A 21,854-nucleotide genomic window follows, 5' to 3' on the forward strand; every position below is an offset into this window, starting at 1 on the left:
TCTTACAGGAAAAAAGCTTGTAGAACTGTTTCATCGTAATGTTTGATTTCAGTGGTTTGTTTCAACGCAACCAAATTCATTCCCCTAAGTTAATTAAAGAAAGATAATGAAAATGAATAGAAAGTTTCATTTGTAATAATTTTCTTAATTCCAATATATTCACCAATGAATTCCTTTGAATATTTAGGTATATAATATGTTTAGGTAAACTCATACAAGAAGTTTAAATTTTTCTCTTTTTCTGCAACGGTTTTTCGTAATTTAAATAGAATAATCTCTAAAGCACCTTGCTTGGAAATTTCGATTAAAGTATAAAAATCCAATCATGACTATAAATATAATTTCTATAAATTTGATTTTAGTTTTTATTTCTATGAAATCCTCATATAAATGAAGTGAACAACATGAGACGAGCCTTTTTAAATCCAGTAGCCCATAGTCAAGCACACGTGATTTCACTTTGGAAAGTTCTATTTAAATTTTCATAATGGCTGTTGAAGTTTCGTTTAATCTCTCACAGGCGTTGACATTCAATCTTTTGATTTATTACTATTCTATCCGGTTTAATTAAGCATGAAAATATCTGCACGTTTTTGGCTTTTTTGACAGAATATCGCTGATGAATAACTGAGCTCTGGGGTTTTGTTTATGTATTTTGATGGAATGGAAAAGAATGGGATGCTTATTGCTTTTTTGGGGTGTAGATTTGGGATTTGCTAAGTAGTATTTTGGGTTCGAATCCCAGTCGATACGAATTCCGCATCCGGATTGCACCGACCACAGTGCTTACGTAAAATATCCTCAGTGGTAGACGGATCATGGGTTAGAGTCCCCTTTCCGTCAGGCTAACCTTGGGAGGTTCTCATGGTCTCCATGTACCGCAAATGCGGGTTAGCTCCACCAAAATGTCCTCTAAGAAGGCATATTTCTCCCAAAACTTGATCCAGGAGTTCCCTTGTCTTCTGGATTGGGTTTAAAAGGACAAGGCTACGGAGTTGCACATCAGTAGTCGTAAACCCATAAAATTGGATCAGCTGTTTAACGACGGTTATAAAAGTAGTATTTTGCATGTTTTGGGTCAGTATGGCAGTTTCGTTTTCTTTCTTTTGCGAACATTTTAATACAGCAGATGATTTGAGATGAATTTTTAAATAAAATTAGGTTTAACGTTTAAAAAAAAACGAAAACTAGATTTGTCAGGTATATTTTTCGAGTTTAGGCAAAATGCTTCTTCCTTCTCCATTCGCTAAGGAAAAATAGGAAATAAAATTTCAATTATTTCACAGAGTTCAATATTCATATCTTTTTGCTTAATTTTTCGATTCTAGAAAAAAAATTAAAATAACATGTTTTTGATATTTTTTTAACGAAACTTTATTATTTTTCAGAGAAATTCACTTTTTTATGATAATTTTTTCTCTCAAATCGATGAAGATAGTTTTGTTTTAATTTCATCAAACAGAGAGTTCTGAATTTTCTGGAATTGAGAATTTTATAAATTTCTGAAGATATTTAACCTCTATATAATAAACGTCGTAGAGTTGTACAAAACTAATGCTTTATGGAGAATTCATTATAAGTCTAACTCTTTAATATTTATAATCATCACTAATAAATACCAATGTTAAAGCTATTAGCTAAATAAACTAAATAACGAATAAGTTATTTAAGTTATATCTAGTAACTAAAAATATGCAATACATGTTTTTGATATTTTTTTTAACGAAACTTTATTATTTTTCAGAGAAATTCACTTTTTTATGATAATTTTTTCTCTCAAATCGATGAAGATAGTTTTGTTTTAATTTCATCAAACAGAGAGTTCTGAATTTTCTGGAATTGAGAATTTTATAAATTTCTGAAGATATTTAACCTCTATATAATAAACGTCGTAGAGTTGTACAAAACTAATGCTTTATGGAGAATTTATTATAAGTCTAACTCTTTAATATTTATAATCATCACTAATAAATACCAATGTTAAAGCTATTAGCTAAATAAACTAAATAACGAATAAGTTATTTAAGTTATATCTAGTAACTAAAAATATGCAATAAAAATGCAGTAAATCAACTAAGTTACTACTATTTGTAAACTGAAATTGTTTTTACAAAAGAAATTTTTAAAAAAAATCGATTAATTCAAGCAATAAGTAATATTAAGAAATAATGATAAATAAGAATTCATAATATTGTAGACAGAAAAAATAATTGTGGAATGGATAAACTAGAAAGAAAAAGAATTATAGTGAAAATCTTCTTGAATTAAACTCAGTGTTTCGTTGATAAGTAAGTAATATACCTCTAGGAAGCAGTATCATTAACGATGATTTTACTACTATTCAAATTGTGCCTTCAATTCATAAAATTGGCTTTTATTATTTTAAGGGAAAAACATCCTTAAGATGTACTTCTAATATATAAGTAGCCTTGTACTTTTGAACCCAATCCAGAAAGAAAGGAAACTCCTTGATCCTTCGTGGGGGACGTTTTGTTGAAATTAGCTCACATTTGAGTTACAGAGTGGAAAACCACGAAAACCTCTCACGATTAGCCTGACTGCTAGGGGACTCTAACCCATGATCGGTCTACCACTGAGGGTATTTCACTTCAGCGCTGTGGTTTGTGTGAGCCGGATGCGTATCGACTAGCCCTCGCTGGTATTCGAATCACCTCATTTTGAGTCGAGCACTTTATCCTCTTATGTGCGGCAATTTTGTTTTATAATCATCGTTGAACAGCCGACCCAATTTTGATTTACGACTACTAATTTTCAACTTTATAGAGTTGCAATTTTATACCTAGTCTCGAAGACACGGGAACTGCGGGATAAAGTATTGGGAGGAATTCGCTTTAATGTAGGACTCATCGATGGAACTAATTCCAATTTTACTTTACATGAGGAGAAAAACTACCACGGTTAGCCCGATGGCAAAGGGACTTCAACCCACGAACTGAAGATACTCTAAGTTAGCACTGTGGTCGGTGCCAGCTGGGTGAAGAATTCGTATCGATCCGATATCGCTTGGATTCGAACTCGTTTTACTTCATTGGAAAGCATCGGGTCCATGAGGCAGCAATTGATGATTTCTCATATTCCTGATAATGTCTGTCGAGTACTTTCAATCAAGTCTTAAAGCGTTTGTACAGTAAGGAATGTGCCTTCAACTATTATCAAAACTGATGGAATGTTTTAGAGATCTATCAAACCTCAAAATGAACCAAAACTGGAGAGGATAGAAGCAATTTTATAACAAACTGTTAAAAAACGGCGAAGTAAATTCTGTAAAGTAACAAACTTCGTAGGGTTAAGTAACAAGCCTTGAAAATAGAAGCCTATTTTTGAAACATGTCGACGGTTATTTTCAGTCTGTATATTTTCTAAAGAGAATAAAGTTTTTTTATTCATATATATTTCCGTTTTAGTTTATTTAATCATAATAAAGTTGTATTTATAGTTATTATAGTTTTCTATAATATTTGTAGAAATGAATTTCATGAAGAAGATAGCTGCTTCCTGTCTGACAGGATTCAGATAAATGTTCGATTATAAATTCATTTATTTATTGTTCGTTCAATTCTTCAATAAATGTATTCATACAAATGGAATGCAGTAAAAGAAAGTAGCTCTACGAAGGAGAATTTAGAAGGGAAGAAATTTAATTTCTACAAACCTTTATAAAGTATTAAAAAGCTAGTAAATTATTTTTCAGATAAGAATATATATTTTTCATAGATGATAACAAAGGACAATTCTTTCTGCGTGTTATACATAAAATAATATGAAAGAGTATTTAAAGATGAGGCAATTTTCGGCATCACGATAAGGATAAAGTAAAATTTCTTGTAAAAAGAGTTGTAAAAATGTATTAAAATTTTTTTTTTAATGTGATGACGTTTTGCTGAATAATTTTTAAAATCATTTTCCTTTCAATGTCGGTTTATATTCTTGGTTATGTTATGTATATAAGGGGCATTCAAATGAAACCTGGTGACTAGTGTAAAGTAACGATTTTATTAACTCACAAATGTAGTTATGCACAGTACACATACTCAAAAATAGTCGCCAAAACTGTTTGCACATATTTATCCCATTGCGACACTAGCTGGTCTATTCCATTTTTGAAGAAGCTAGTAGGCTGCTGTCGGATCCAGGCCTGGACCCAGTCACACACTTGGTCGTCCGTTGTGAATTGATATCCTTGAATAGCTTGTTTTAGAGGTCCGAAAACGTGAAAGGTGAAAGGTCTGGCCAGTACGGTGGATGTTCCAGCGTTTCCCACCGAAACTCGTTGTTCCTGCTTACTCGCCTGCATGTTCGTAGCGCACGATAACTTGTTATAATATTGATTTTAGATAAATAATAAGCAGCCATTGTGTAAGCATCTAATAACTTGTTTCTAACAATCAAAGTTTTTGAGTAAAAGCTAAACACACTTAAAAACAATATTGAGTCTTCCCGATGAAATTATTAATCATATGAAAAGCTATGAAAGTAAAATTGGTTATTTAAATTCAATAAATAAAAAAAAACTATAGAATATAAACTATTGATTTCATTTTATTTCTGGAGTATTTTTTTAATGGAGACAGTTGTGTAGATGTTTTAATGCTAGATATTTAGTTATCTGAGCAATTTTAAAATATTGCTTATTTTTGCTATTTCAAATTTGTATCAAAACAGTGAAAAACTTGCTACGTATTTTTAAATTCCAGTTTTTATCCTAATTATCTCATTTGATTTGTGATCTAAAAATCTTCTTTCTAAATAATAAGGAAAAGAGGAAGAAAAATTCTTTCGAAAATGTCATTTAAAGCATTTCAAAAAGTTGAAGTATTTTAAAAAGTTATATATATTAAAAAGAGGATCTGGAATTACAAACATCTCGATAAATTACGACTGCTTTTTTTACGATATTTCTTCAATGCTTCATTTATTATACAATTTCACAACTGTCTTCCCCTTTAGTAATAAATTTCTTGAAACTGGTAACTTAGTGTAATATTATATTATTCCATTGTAAAAGGTAAAGCTAGGAGAGAAAGAATATTAATACTATTCCAGTAGTTTTACAACAGAACTCTTTCATTTAATGAGCAAATTGATTGTTCAGATATAAAGCTATTTTAATTTATTTTACTAAAATCTCTGACAGATCTACGAACTACTTTTAAATGAAACTATTTCTGAGAAGCTTCGCCAACAAACCTACGCTTTTTTTTCTCTCTAAAAACGATTAGTGTTTAAACAAAAAGACTATATAATCACAAAATAGGAGATAGTCGTCTGTTACTTAGAAGACTATTTAATTTTAAGAGTTAACTTTTTCTGCTTTTTTGACTTTTTGTTGGAAAAATTTTTTTACTCAAATCTTACACTTCTATAATGTTTTAATTGCAATTAAAATTAAATCCTTTTCCAGCTTTATGCTGCTGAAATCCTTTTATAGCTTGCTCAGAGCTTTACCTTACTCTTGAATTTAATTAGTTTTATACCTAAAGTTCATGACAAACCGGATCATAAATAATTGTTATTCATTTAAATTTAAGTTTTGAATCCTGGGCTATTTTTACTTTCTTTTTATTTAGAAAATAAACTTTTTTTGTTCAGCTGTTTTTGTACACGATTGTATGATAAATTCTTACTGCTGATTGCACATGCTGGTGATTGTATGAATTGGTGATTGTATACAAGTAATATACTCAGAAGTGTCAAACATTTCGAGTTTTCCATGATTATTATTGTTTTATATTGAAAATTAAGTAACAAAAATTGCAGTTTTTGACAATTTCGTAACAATCTCTTTCTGTATGACAGCACATAATGTTTTGCTAACTTACTATTATTTTTAATTAAATAATACTTTAATGATTTATAAAACCTTCAAAAGGATGATTTCGTTCACTGATGTTGTAAATTGTTTCGTAATTTGGCATCTTTACATAAGTGTTACTTATTTTATTCAATAGTAAATTAATGCATAATTTAATTTATTTTATATATCTATATCGAATTAAAGAATAAATACACTTTAAATGTGAGTAAATTTAAATTTCATAAAGGCTGACATGTATATATTTCTGTTATGGTTTTTCTGATAAATGATAGCGAGATTGGAAAGTTCATAAGTCTGTATACTGATGGTAACTGATTTTATAATGGAATTTAGATTAAAAACTGTATTTTTGACTTGTAAATAACAAAAAAATTTTAATTTTCACTTTAGGCTACAGTAGACTCCCAATTGAAAATTATTCTTAGTTGATTCTGACTCATTTTAAATAAATATTAAATAAATATAAAATTAATGATTTAAAATAGTTTAATTAATATATCCGTAAATACATCCATAGAGTTCTTTTTATATAAATAATATATTGCACAAATAAATTTCTTGATAAAACTTTAAAAAACAATGCATTTAAAAAAAATTGTAAAAATTTAAAATTTTAATTACAGAAACATTTATTAAGATATTTTAAGAGAAATGCTGACAACTTATTATGATTTTGTTCAAATGTTTCAATTTTTATATTTAGTTCATAGTTAAAGATAATTATTTTGGATTGCCTGCTGTAGCCTGAATTTGTATGTTTTTCTAATATGTTTTTATACTTTAAAATTTGAAAATATCGAATTATTTTAATTTGTGTCAAAAGTTTTGTCATTGTCCATTTAATAAAATGATAATGTTTGATTAAAAAAATGATTCCTTCTTGTTTGTTTATAGTGCGGTGTCTTTATTTTCGAAGCTCAGTGGATTCATACTCAGAAACTATAGTAGACACTAGCCCGATTCAGAAATTAATGTAATGCCTAATTTAAATAACGACGTAAAATAACAATTGAGGAAACTTTAAGAAAATAACCGGAATATGCGTTACACGCAAAGGGAAACCACTAAGACGATGTGCTCTATGACTTTCAACTTTTGTTGGATGAAATACTCAATTAGACTCAATGTTTGAAATAAGGTAAAAAAAATACTTTTTGAATGGCTACACGAGTAATTAAAAGTAGAAGAATAACAAAAAGAGTCAAATAATGGGACAACTTTATGAAACCAATTATGAGTTATCTACGTTAACCAAAGTCTTTTTAAACAATGGACTGTTCCGTCATATCAGTTTTAGAATATTTGTAAAAAATGATAAGAATAAAAGTGACAATCAATGGGAAAAATCTTTTGTGCCGAATCATTATCGAGAACAATTAAAGCAAAGGTGCCTTGAAATCAATAAAAAGCAATCGGATTTGCAGCTGAAATACAATTACTCACACTGGGCATCGCATTTCAGTCTCATTTGACAAAAGAGTTTTCGATGATTTATTCATACCTTTTGCTCTAATCAATCTTCATAACGTTTTCCTCAGTTGTCATTTTGTATGTAAGTTCTAATATCCTGAACGCGTGCGATTTCTCAAAAAGTAAATCTTAGAAATTTCATTTCAAATCAATGTAAAAGCAAAGTATTTTCTTGATATAGCATAGTGAAAGATATTAAGGACAAATTAATATCTCATTTATAAATACATCAACGTTACAATTGATAATAAATAAGTTGTTTTATGTAATACTAATTCTCATAGAACAGAATTACATCCCTAGTGACGATTTTCCCCCTGCTCCATGAAACCCAACTGCAGTTAGGTTAAATACTGGCTTAACTTGTGATCCTATGAAAACATGCAATATGGGTCCAAGAATGGCCTATATAGAACCTATATTGTCTGTTGTTGCCTTTAATTCAAGGGCTGGGATTGTTCTTGTTTTCCAGTTGACCCATTTATGGCCAAGAATTCGACTTCTGCAACACCCATACGTCACACCCATTTATAAGGTGGAACCATTCTTCCATCAATCCAATCATTCATCGACTGATCGTAATTTTGACCTGAATCAGAGAACGATCAATCCCCAATTCAGTACCACCAGAGATATAATTTGTTATGGTAATATGAAGGATTTTGTAAAACGAAAGATTTAATGTGCACCAGTTACCATTTATTACAGAGGGAGTCTTCGGCCGGTAGGATTCGAATTCCCGTTCCCACGAACGGAAGTCCAGCGCTCTGCCAACCAAGCTATCCCGGCCTGATGCCTATATTAGCTAAATAATGCATGCAAAATATTAGGTGAATCTGACAATTCTATGTAGGCCGATATTCGTAGCAAGGTGACTGAAAAAAAATCGAGTCAATCGGAGCCAAGATAATATTGGTCCAATAATTTCCAAGTTATTTTGCTACTAGGGATGGTCCAGTTAAAGTGTACCATATTTATTTTGATAAGGAGTATTTTAGCACTGGTAGATAATTTTTAAAAATTTGCTACATGAACATTTAAAATATGCTTATGTAAGAATAAGACAATAATTACAATTACAGTAATCTCCCTAAAAATTAAAAAGGGTAGTGTGACAAAAAAAGAGCACCTTCAAAGGGCATTAATCTTGCAAATTATCATTTCAATCATATTTAGCTAGCAATAACAATTATATTTATCTGCACATTAACTTCTAGTCTGAAAATAATTTGCAGTAAGTTATTGTATTCTGAAGCTACTTCAATCTCTTTTCTTATAATATACATTTCCTGGCCAAACTATTAGACGCACTCTAAGATTCTATGTAAAAGATTAATCATCAGATGATACTAAACAGCTTTATTGCTTTTACGGGACTAAAACCCGTTTGCACTTGTTTACGTCAGTGTATCCATTGGTTAAATTAGGCGATATATAGCGCAAATTGAACGATTGGATAAATTAGACGATATATTAGATAAATATAGAATATTTATTACATCAGGTATTATATAAGTATATTATAATAATTATACGAAATTATGTAGTATAAGTACTATAATAAATATATTATAAGTATAAGTATATTATAATAAATATACGCACTGTAATTTTTTAATAATTACATATTTTCCACGAGTTTATAGGCAATATTTTTGTATTTAAACATTCATGTAATGGGTTTTTATTCAGGAGATTTTCTATAAACTTCCTATTTATATTTATTTTTTAACGTATTACAACATTAACCAATTGATACACGAACATAAATAAATGCAAATCGGCTTTAGTCACATAAAAACAATAAAGCTGTATAGTATCACTTGATAATTAAGATTTTACATAGAACCTTATAGTGAGTTTAATAATTTGTGAGACAAATCACATAAAAGTATCAATGTGACTTTAGTAACACAACGATGTGAAAGGGATCCCATGTGACTTTAAAGGTAACAAATTTGCGACAACGTTTCTCATTGACTTTAGTCCTAGTTATGTATGGTTGTGACTGCAAAGTATCAGTAATTAAATAGCCACTGAGGTCTCTTATGAGATGTCGCAAAATAAAGTAACACCAAAGTCACATTAAGACCTATTAGGAGTAGTATAAAGCGGTTATTTAGTGTGACTTTGACTACTGTAACAGTTTTTGACTTTATTGTGACGTCACTCTGACAGTCTGTGCTATCTGGGCACTCACATAAGCATATATATATATATATATATATATATATATATATATATATATATATATATATATATATATATATATATATATATATATATATATATATATATATATATATATATATATATATATATATATATATATATATATATATATATATATATATATTCTATATATATATATATATATATATATATATATATATATATATATATATATATATATATATATATATATATATATATATATAATATTTTAGTATCATAATTTGGAATTAAAATGCGGCTTGGACGAACAAGAATAGTTATGTTTAAAATTACCAGTGATGGGGATATACTTTATTCCTTCAATAACTTACGTAAGCCTACATTTATCACTCTTTACTTCTGTACTTAAACAATAAGGGCAGAGAGCTTTAAGAATTTTTAATTTCTTCGTGTGGTTTTGCGTAGATCATCTTAAATACCTCATAAAAGTGATGACTCTATGATAGCACACGTTTTAATCAATAGCAATGGTTTTCATAAATGAAATATCGTATTTTCGATATTCTGCCCGAACCACATAACGCAGAAATGCGGTGATTGTACACTGTGTCACCACAGTATCCGCATATCTTACTTTCCCCTACCCCCGTAATTATAATAATATACAGTTATGAGTTATAGATACTCCTCAATTGCGGCTTGAATAAAAATAGTGGACTTGTTGCCAGTCACACTTTTACCATAGCGACGAAGGAAGTAAATATGACCTTGAATCCCCAATTTTAACTACAAGAGAGGACTCAAAATCGGATATAAAATAAAATTACAAGAGAGGGCTAGGATAGCCTAGTTCGTAGGGCAGACTCCTCGTGTAGTAAATAGTGACTGATGCACAATAAATCTGTCAGGTCACAAAGTCCTCCATGTTCTCATAACAAATCAATACCTCTGGGGGTACTGATCCAGGAGCTCTCTTGTCTTCTGGATTGTGATCAAAATTACAAGGATAAAGAATTGAACATTGGTAATCGAAACCCAGAATTAGGTCGGCTGTTCAACGACGATCATAAAATAAAATTGATAGTATTCCTCAGTAAAATATCCTCAGTGGTAGACGGATCATGTGTTAAAGTCCCATTGCCGTCAGACTAACCGAGATAGGTTTTTCGTCGTTTTCCTCTCCAATGTTACGCAAATGTGGGATAGCTGCACCAAAGAGCTCTGTACGAAAGCACATTTCTCTCAAAACCTGATCCAGGAAGTTTCCTTGTTTTCTAGATTATGTCCAAAACCCCTAATTTGGATTAACCCTAAATTGGATCGGCTGTTCAAGTGAAGGTTATAAAGGGAATTTACAAGGATTATAGATGAGAGATAATTATGCACTCTTATTAGTAGAATACTTAGAGCAGATAACTAAAAAAGTGGCTTTTAGTATTAGATTAGCAATTTTTATTATCAATTGAATGCTGATAACTTTTCAAAGACGATAATCAAAGGTGATATCTTAGCAACTAATATTTTTCTGGGAATCGGCGAAAATTTTATTTCAGTCAAAATTGTTTACGAGTTGCTTAGGAAAATTGGAGTTTTATTCGAACATTTGAACTATCAACTCCACTGCAATTTAGGCAGGAAAAGATTTCTGTACAGTGATCTGTAGCCGAATAATTGCCAAGTCTTGGCAACTTCCGGGCAGAGGGCAGCGAGAAACCAAAAGAAATGTCCCAGAAATAAACCTACTCGAAATTTAAATCTTGCAGCCAATTCCGGGAAAACATCTACACGTTTTTTTTTAATTTTTTTTTTTATTTTTCCTGTTGAAAATCAATTTGGTGCCACTGCGATTGTAGTTGGCGTGTCAGATCACATTACGGTAGTATCCCTTTTAACAGAGAAGGACGCCACTTAATAATATCCAGGGTTTTCGTGTTCACTGTATAATAAAAAATATATACCAGGTTGTTGTAGTAGTTCATTTTACGTCGCACAATGGGCTATTGGCGACTGTCTGGGAAACATCCCTGAGGATGATCCGAAGACATGCCATCACAATTTCGATCCTCTGCAGAGGGGATGGCACCCCCGCTTCGGTAGCCCGATGACCTGCACTCAAAGTCGAACACTTTACGGTGGAACAGTTTAACGACAGGACCAATACCGCACACCCTCGGTCCCTACGCAGACTGATCCAAGTGGTCACCCACCCGCGCACTGACCGCAACCAGTGATGCCTGACTTCGGTTATCTGCTGGGAACCGTGTCTTTACGATCCGTTCATTGCGGGACTTATATATACCAGGAAATAGGAATATTTGGAATAAAATCCGGTAAAAGTGGGATTCGACAAGCTACCTCTTCGCTTAGAATGGAATAAAGCGATTTATTCTTATTTCTGCTTCCTTTCAAGATGTTTACTCAATAGTTTGCTGCGCGGTTTTATCTTACCCCTTATAAAATTTGAATTCCAAGGAGAACTAAAAACGTCATAGAAAACAAGTAAGCTAAAAGCGTAAAAATATTTTCTCACATTCTTTGGAAATTGGTTTTAAACCAATACTTTGCCAATACTTTATCTTTACCATTTAAATTTGCTATTAGTTTGGATTTTTAAATTAAAGAATTCAATTAAAATAGAAATGTATTTTTTTAATAGTATCCCCTACCTATTTCAGGGTGCACAATCTTTTTTTAAATTCACGGCTACTTGTATTTCTGGTTAACTAATGAAAGTTCGCATGTTCGAGTATATAGGCATGTTGATGACATTTATTGTAATGTTTATATAAATAATATTGTTTTTGGCACTAAATTCTTCACATGAGTTGACTTAGTTACATATTTGCATATTATTTGGCTGCCTCTTTTGCTTGATCTATTGAATGTGCCTTGTGAATGAATAAATTTAACTAAATTGTAATTGCAATGTTAATGTTAATTTGTGTGGAAGTTCTGCTGTTTGTTCTGTTGACTGTGCCTTTTGAATGAATCGTAACTGGTGTGAAAGCCCTTGTGCCTGTTCTGCTCGATGTTCCTTGTAGATGAATTGTTGAAGTTGAATTATTATTACACCAATGAATTTATTTGCTTGTTTATGCAATTATGTAAACACGTCAATTAAATCCAACGAAATTAGTTTTAAGCGTTTTCAATTTATTATTAAATTTGATATATTATTTCGAGTAGCCGTTTTAATTTAAATCGTCATACTAACTGTTTGATTACTTTTAAGGAGGAGTCTCAATCAATTCGGGGTATCTCAATCACCTAGTTTCAAATTTGTATGTATTTTCATCGTTTAGAAAAAAAAGATCAATGTTATTTAAATATTATTAATCCCATCGTCTTAAAAGTACTTGGTGTACCCCCAAAATATGACTCATGGACCCTTAAGGGGTCCATGAACCACAGGTTAAGAAACCCTGTTCTAGACCTCAAAACTACTCTAGTTTATTTTCCGTCTGGGGTCCTCATGATAGCAACAGTTCTTTTGTCTCCAGTCATTATTTCTAAAATAATAAATACAAGTAGTATTCAAATTCATTATTCATTTAAAGACGACTGCTAACTAAAAGCAGTGCAGCAAATTTGTAATACCAGTTTCTTCTAAATGATTATAAAATCTCTAAAATTTACTTTTTCTAGAATGTTATATAAATGACTTGAGAATTGGTATGAAATTTACATTTTTATAAAATCCTCGGATTGTTATTTTCATGTTGGCAACTGTGCCTATTTATGCACTTAATTTAAAATGTTTTTTCTTTCCAGATGACAAAAATATTGAACATCTTTTTGGAGGCTGAGATTACAAATATAAAAAAATTGATGGTGGTATCACTGGTAGTCAAAAACAAATCAGGTTAGCTGATTTGATGGTTAGTTATTATTTAAACTACCTTTCTATTTTTAAAATTTTCTATCTTTGCATTGCATTTAAAAAAAAAAAATTTTTTCTTCACTTCCAAAATTACTTTGCTATTACACATTGCTAACCTTTTTACATTTCTTTTTTAGTGCAATAATGTATCATTTTATTTAACATTAATTTTATGCATTGTTTATCATTTTAATGCAGTATTGTTATATGTACTAAGTATTTATAGTTATTTAAAGTATTTATTCAGAAAATGATATATAAGTTTCAAGTTTATTTGTGAAAATTAAAAATAATATTATCCTCAGAACTATAAGTAAGACAAATCTTGTTTAATAGAGTAGCACTTAAATAGAGTAGCAGATAGCTCTTAGGGAACAGTTTTAGTAGTCATTTTTGTTACTGTCAGTTGTTTTAAGGATGTCAAATTTTTGTGGCATGGTTTGTTACTCTAATTCATGTATTAACAATTTTAAAAAAATTACATAATATTACTTGTATTCCTAGCTGAAAAAATGCTATTTGTTTGGAATAAAGAGTGTTCTAAAAGTCACCTAATCTTTGAGCTTTATGTCATTTGATTAATAAAATGCGGATATTGAAATTAAAATGCCAGTGTTGTGGGAAGTTCTGGGTTTAGACTATTAAAATTTCACACGCGCTATCACACATGCAATTCTAGGTTGTTTTTTTGTTGGTTTAAATCACAATTTTTGGTTTAAAACTTGTGATTTCAATCAAAATTATTTCCTGCTTGAATTATGGAACACACTGTAGTAAAACAGTATTACTCTTGTAATAGCAATAAAATCTGCATAAACGTGTAGCTGACTAGAAGCATATCTGCTATACTTTAAATTCCAGAGATTTTAAATTTTCTCTCCTTTTTAATTGTGTTTAGTTCTGAAAACTAAAGCTCTTTTGTTATTTGCAGTGATAGGGAGCGAACGGATCGGAGTTCATCAAGCGGTGGCTGTGATTGAGGTCCTGGACTCAAAGCTCTCCTGGTAATATAGGGATGACCGCTAGCATGTTCTATGGGTGTTGTACCTAACCTCTTGCAGCAGCATGGTTTGAACACATCTGATCATCAGTCTTCACCACAGCATAGGCTTCAAGACTCAACAATATCAGATGAGGTATTACTTGTGATTTTTATAACTGTTGTGTTACTAAAATTGTAGTAAGACTTAATTATTGTGAACAAGTTTTTTTTTTACACTTTTAGCTTTTTAAGATAACTGTGTGTGAAACCATTACAGTGAAAGCTATCAAAAACCTTAAGAATTGCTTTTATGTATTGGTATAACATTAATATTGATATTTTAAATGGATAAACTTATGAGAAAAAGTGTATTGAAAAATTCCTCTTTTGTTACAGTTAAGAATTCAAATTATATAAAACAAAATTTTCACCATTATTATGCACTATTATCTAAAATAACCAGTGTATATAAATAAACTTTAAGTATTGACCATAGTATAATAAGCAAAAGTTCTTCTGAAAACTCTTTTTATAAAATTACTGACCAGAATTTATATTTCAACACAGATATTTTAAATTAAAGTAAGAGTTAATTTTGAACTATAATCTCAATTTAAACATAATTGTTAACTATATTACTATATTTAAGTGTGTATATATTTTAAAGTTTAAAATGCATGCATGAGTTAATATTTAATATAATATATCTATGGTAACTAATAAAGTTCTTGCTGTCTTTGCTTTGCTATTGAGTGAAAAGTAAATTAGTGTGTAAAGTGGAAAAAAATCCTGTCCGTTCAGAGTAGGAATATTAGTTGTTATAAAAGCAGGTACACCATACACTGCTTATCACTAGCTGCATGAAAACTCCGAATATGTCAAGTGTCAGGGGGTAGTGCTGTGAATAAGCATACTGTATGGCATTGGTTTCAAAAATTAAGGTCTATTTAGAAGAAATTTGGGTCCATTAACAAACCCTTAACAAAATATTTTAACTTAAAAGTGGACCCTTCACAGATTTGTTTATCTTCACTATTGTTTAGCTAATCGAATGAACCTTTCCCAGGAAGCGGGGGGGGGGGAGAAAGACAAATGCAAAGGAACTAAGTATAGACTAAATACCAAATATTTGTGTGTTGCATTTCTAATTTAGTGGCAGCAAAGCTGTTTATTTTTGAAAATTTAATTTGTTTTTATTATTATTTTACAGTGTTGAGCATAATCTTGTATCCATTTACAATTTAAAAACTCATTGTAAAGGATTTTTGCAATAACAGGACCCTATTTGCACAAATTCACAAAAGCAGGACCCTGGTTGAAAGAATGTGACTTAACGTTTATTTTTTATTCACAAATTACGATTAATTTTTTCACAATTTTACAAAAACGGACCTTTTACAAAATGTCTGGACAGACCCCTGGAAACATCTAGTTGATTTGTTACTTGATGCATTTATTGCACTTAAAATATTCTTATTGTTTTTAAAGCATAATATATTTTTTTCCCCTTCTGTTTCCCCATTTCTTTAATGTCACCCCTGCAAAATATTAGTTGGAATTAAGAAATTCAATTTTTCCTATTGTGACTTGTATAACTGGTTCATTCAATATATATTCTAAGTAAGATATTCTAGTGACTGAAACATTAATAATTTTTAAAGTTAATTATCAGAAAATATACCCACATGTGCTATTAATATGTGATTTTTTTTTTTTTAATAAAATATTCGCTTAAATTTTATGTGTTTCTAGAGAGAGTTTGAGAGAGTTATGCTTTTTAAGTAGGAATTATGATAATTTTGTTTGTTTGTTTTTAGAATTTATAAATAACATATTTTAAATGGAACAACATAATATAATATTCTGGTTTTAATCTCATTATAATTTTTGTGTATGGTTATCTTTTTTAATAGTAATTAGTTATGTTATTGGAAAGAGAAATTACCAAGTTTTTAGCATTCACTATAACATATGTAACTACATATACATTCATTACATAACTTTTGTTGAAAATATTTAGTTTTTATTTTAACTGAAATGAAAAGTAATATTACTTATGTATAAATTTGACTTTCGCTTTAAATATTCTAAAGAAATCAGTATAATAAAAGTCTCTTAATTTTCATTGCAGATATATCAGGAAGTAAGTGTTAAAAATTTTTTTATATGTTACTGCAATTGCACTAAATGTTAAAATAAAATCACCACTTTTTTAAAAATAAGTATTGGCTTTGTTTGTTGTGCTAATTTTAAATAATACAGCATGAATTAATATTTATAGTTTCTTGATGCTTGCTTTTTATATTGCTTTATTGTCTGTTTACCTCTTAGTTTTATTTTTCTAATTGAATAACTTTATTCTTTTATGTAACAGTATAGGCAAGCTGTTGGAAAGGCCCCTCCTCAACTACAACACAAACAGTGCTCTTTTCTCACATTTGGGTTTGGTGATGGTACTGGTCCCTTTCCATCTCCAAGGAGAGAGAGCCATGTTAGTGTCAATGTTACACCAACATCGCACGAGTCATCTGATGACACTCCAGAAATAAGAAAGTACGATTCAACTCTGATATTCTATGCGCTGCCTTATGGAGTGAGAATCGAGCACTTTTTTAAAAATATTTTCTCCGTCTCTTTTTTGATACACGATTATTTAGCAAAGTAAATTATGTAAATATTATTCCTGAAACCTAAATTCTGTTACAGGGTTCCTATAAAGTGCTTATTAGTTCTTATTTCACTCCTCATAATGTGTTCATTTCCTTTTGAAAACAAAATCCTTTTTCTCAAACATCAAAAGTTTATATCCAAATTACCTGATTTAGTTTTAGTGCTAGATTAGTGATAAAATTAGGTGTGAGTTTTTAAAAAAAAACCGTGATACATTTAGAACAAGACTGAATACATTATAGCCCTTTATATTGACTTACGTTTGTATGTACTTGCATATTTTAACTGCTGGCTTTTTTACAAAGAAAAAGACTATAATTGTTTTAAAAATTTTTGGATGGCATTGTTTTGTATATTTTAAAAACTAGGCTTTTAACCATTAATATTTTTCATATAGATTTTATGAGTTTAACTTTGTTAATAATTTCATTATTATTTTCATTAATAGTTATCATATTAAATTGTTTTATTTTAAAATATGATTGTTATTTCAACCTTCTTAAATAAATGAGTTCACTTACAACTAAATAATTTCACTTCAAGCAGCGGATCTTGCCTTTTCAAGGTAATTTACCAGGCGATGATCGCAAAAGAAATCAAAATCTGCTCGCAAAAGAAATCAAAATAAATAAATAAAAAACTGTAAAAACATGCCATTTGTTTGAAAGTCAAGCATTCAATAGTGAAATATTTTTTTAAATAATTTTAAAGTCTTTGATGGTGTTTATTTTTGGTGTGAAAAGTAAACAGTAAACCTTACGTTATTAATTTATTAATAAATTATCACTCATTATTATTGCAACACGATGTTTAAATGTTTTATTGTGTATCCTTCTAAGTTTTCTCGTGGCTAACGAACAAGGACATTAAATTTTTAATATGGCATAATAAAATTATAAATTATTTTGTAGAAAAAAATTAATTAGTAATTTGCTGATATTAATTGGAATTAAAGCAGGTTAACATTTATTAAAATAGATTAAAAGCTGGTTTAAACTCATTACATTGTGTAATTTACTTATTTATTTGTTTGTGCTACTAACTGTGACTTAAGCATTAGGTGGAATTTTTACATTGCTGATAGCAATATTTTATCACACTGTTGCTTGGAATTATCATTTTTTATATTAATTTCTTTTTGAACTTAATTTTGTAGCTAAAATTTATTTTATTGTTTTTTAATATAAACTGTTGTTACTTAGGAGTAAATCTGCTGATTGGTACAGAGAATGGACTCATGCTTCTTGACCGTAGGGGTCAAAGTCAGGTGTATCAGTTAATATGGAGGAGAAAATTTCGGCAAATTGAAGTCCTAGATGGCCAAAATATTCTTGTCACAGTGTCTGGTGAAAAATGTAGAGTACGCATATATTACCTCTCATGGCTGAGGAGCAAAATATTAAGAACTGATGGAGTGAGTATTAGCTAGTGTATTATGAGTTTAACATATATTCAAGTTCAGGATTGTTTTTTATATATTCCTTACAGTTATATTTTAGTTATTAATGAATTATTTTTTATTAGCTTATAGGGAAACTGAAATAGCTTTTAATGCATGTTTTATGATTCAGCTTTTGATTTTAATCAATGTAATTAATTTTTATTTGATTTCATTTATTTTTTATTATTAAAGGTAACCTAATATACTTTTAAGCTTATTATAAGTAAATTATTAAATTTCAGATTTCAATATTAAATACAAATTCGTTTTCATCTCTCCCAAACTTCTTTTTTGTCCTAGTTAGAGAAGAAGTTATAAAAGTTTTAAAAACCCATTTTCTTATAGGGAGCTGCAGCAAGACTTGTCTTTTAGTAATATACAGTGCCTGTCACTTAATAAAGCATCATTCGTTCTTAGGAAGTTTGATTGTATTAAGTGGCTAATTTTATTAACTGGTATTCTACATTTAAATTTACAAAAAAAAGGTTTCAATATTAAACTTTACAAATACTACAGTGGCTAAATTTATTTCTGTATTTTTGTTTAATTTTAATGGTTTTAATTTAAGTGTCACATATTATTAAAAAAATAGCTTCATTTTTTTTTAAAGATTTTGTTATTTTATAAGCAGCATTTTAAAGATTCAGCTCTTTTAAGGCTTGTAAAAGTATTTATAACTTTTATTATTTCATTGAGAGTTAAATTGGAATTGATGTCAAATTTATCTTTGACATTCAAATCTTGAGAATATAGCTAGTTAACAAATTTAATTAAATGTACCCACTATTTTTATTGTGTCTAAATAAAATAAAAAAAGAGCACAGACTGGTTTTTATTTTGCTCGTTTTTCGATATTTTAGCACCACTTTTTTGTTTGATTTAATAAATGATGAATATTTTTTAAATGTGTTTATCTCATTAAATATTTTAGGAATTTAATTTATTTTTTAGTTTATTTTTTTAAATTTTGCTGCAGTTATTTTCTCAATAGTAAAGGTTAATGAGTCAACGATTTAAACTGATATTGAATGATAACTGTATTCAATACTTTTTCTTAACTCATCAGCAATTTTTGTTTACATTCCTTTACACTTCTCTTCCCCGTTTCATTCTTTTTTAAATATAAGTGCAATTACTGCAGCTAAAAACCTGTTTTGTTATTTTCTCTATTGGTAAGTATGATATTTTAAATATTTGTTTGCCTTATCTTATTGAAATTTTGCATAAATGCTCACTACATGCTGTTTGTCTATAGTATAAAGTTAGGACTAAGTTAATAATTTTTTATTTTACACCTATACCTAAATTTGTATTTTTGATTATTTAGATTTATTTAGGTCTAAAAAAATGTATTTTAGACCATTTTTACTAGTGGTTGCTATATTAGTGGAAAATTATTTAAAAGTTATTGTTATGCTTAATGAAAAGCCCCAAGTTCATTACAAAAGCATTAAACCACACAAAAAAATTCTGGCTAAACACCCTGTTAAAAAAATTATGTTAAGCATGTTCACGTTAACGAGGTACCACTGTGTATTTATAAGTGTGTTTTTTCTTAAAAAAAACAGCTTGCAGTGTTTATATTTAGACTATTCATTTTAATGACTCAAACAGTGATGAATTCTTGTAAAGTGTCTACTTTTGACAAAAGTATGATTTCTTTGTTTAGTGATTATTTAAAATTTTATTTTGAATTTTATATTTACATCAATTCTAATATGTATAATCTTAAACGTAAATTTATTTCAAAGCATAGCAAATATTATATATAAACCTGTTTGTAGGTTTTTCATTTAACTACTTATCACAGCATTGTAATGATGATTAATTCTAATTAAGAGTCCAGTTTTTACCAGAATTTGATTTCTTTATTTTATAATTTTAAGAACTTTATGAGTAATATATCACTACTATACCAAAGAGTGACTGTTTTTATAATTTTTCCCCAGTCGAATTTGAAAGAATAAAGCTCCTTTTGATCGCCTTGGAAGAAAGCATAGAAATTTATTAATGGGCACCAATACCATATCACAAATTCATGGCCTTCAAATCTTTTGCAGACTTGGCTCACTGGCCTGCTCTAATAGATATGACGATTGAAGAGGGTGTTTGGCTCAAAGTAGTGTACGGTTCTACTGAAGGTTTTCATGCTCTAGATTTGGATTCTGGTGCTGTCTACGATATTTATATACCAGCTCATGTAAGTAAATTATTTTGATATCCTTCTGAGTTTTAATGAATTTTTTTGTAACTGATGTTTGAGTTTTCTGTGGGTCTCTAAACTATGATTTGGTGATAGATCTTCATATCTGACTCGCTACCGTTTAATATGATTCTATGGTATTTATTTGAATTGAAGCTGTACTCCAAATTTTGAACACAGATTTGTGAAAAATAAAAAGTAGGGTAAAAAGGTTTATTGATAACAGATATTTATAAAATTAATAATAGGAAGTAATAATAAGTGAATGATTGATTAAATTAATTGTTCACTTCTTAAATTTTCACAATTAAAAACTTTTGAATAGATTAAATACACACATGAAACTATAATTGTTCTAACTGTATCATGCTCCGAAAATGATTGGTCACTCCCACTGTCGCAACTGACTTTGGAATTGGTGTTGGTGTCGCTATTTTCCTACAAAGAGTAGTCTATTATGAAATCCTATGCATTTGTTATGCAGACAATCATGTTCAGGATAGATTGAACACTAAAGATATACCTATGGAACGTGACTAGTGCAGTGACCAGAATGGATCGTGACATTTTTCCATTTGAAAGGGGTAAAAACTAAATTTCTCCCATTCAACAAATTTTTACACCTTTGACTCTAAGCTGCATTCGATTTTCAGTAACATTGAAAAGGAAAGGGTGGCTTATATTGCAATAAATATGGTATTTTAAAAATTGCAACTTTAGTAAACTTAAGAAAATAATAATCCAAAGAAACACAATGACTAATATGTTGGTTAAATAAAAGAAGTTTTTTTTTCTGAGTTAATAACATATAATAGATTTAAAAGTAACAAAAGTTTTCTCTTTGCTTTATTTAGGACTTGTTTTATTGATGTTAAATTTAGTTCTCAAGCATGTAGTTATCAAGACATCATTGAATTGTGTGTTTTTTGTCTTTGTTTTCTAAGTAGTTTACCTTATTCTTTTTCTGATGTAACTAGAGTAAAAGTATAGTTAAGTGAGTAAAGTTTGTACTCTTTTTATTAGAGTACTAGACTACATGCTATTTTTACTAGACTAATAGTTTTAATATAATATTTAGCCACAGGAATCTGTTTCTGTGTTCTTGAAGATCACTTTAGTTCATATCTTGACATTTTGTGGCTGATTGTCATGATGTACATAATAACGTGGAAGATATTTATTATAAATTATACGAAA

The 21,854-nt window shown here is 29.3% G+C and overlaps 2 protein-coding genes across 3 annotated transcripts in view; both read left to right on the forward strand.

Moving 5' to 3' along the window:
• Window positions 1–21,854, forward strand: part of LOC147806722 (serine/threonine-protein kinase mig-15-like) — a 145,482-nt gene that overhangs the window by 107,134 nt on the left and 16,494 nt on the right. The gene's annotated exons all lie outside the window — the stretch shown is intronic.
• The window catches only part of LOC147806723 (E3 ubiquitin-protein ligase RNF10-like), a 141,265-nt gene continuing 131,434 nt past the window's right edge, over window positions 12,024–21,854 (forward strand). Inside the window, exons 1-4 of the mRNA XM_087167093.1 lie at window positions 12,024–12,235; window positions 13,253–13,359; window positions 14,293–14,497; window positions 16,475–18,427. The gene's annotated coding sequence lies outside the window, so the exon portion shown is untranslated. The remainder of the gene's footprint in view (window positions 12,236–13,252; window positions 13,360–14,292; window positions 14,498–16,474; window positions 18,428–21,854) is intronic.

This window comes from Parasteatoda tepidariorum, chromosome 7 (assembly GCF_982258835.1).
Source record: "Parasteatoda tepidariorum strain Cologne lab strain chromosome 7, Ptep-v5.0, whole genome shotgun sequence".
NCBI classification, from domain to species: Eukaryota; Metazoa; Arthropoda; class Arachnida; order Araneae; family Theridiidae; genus Parasteatoda; species Parasteatoda tepidariorum.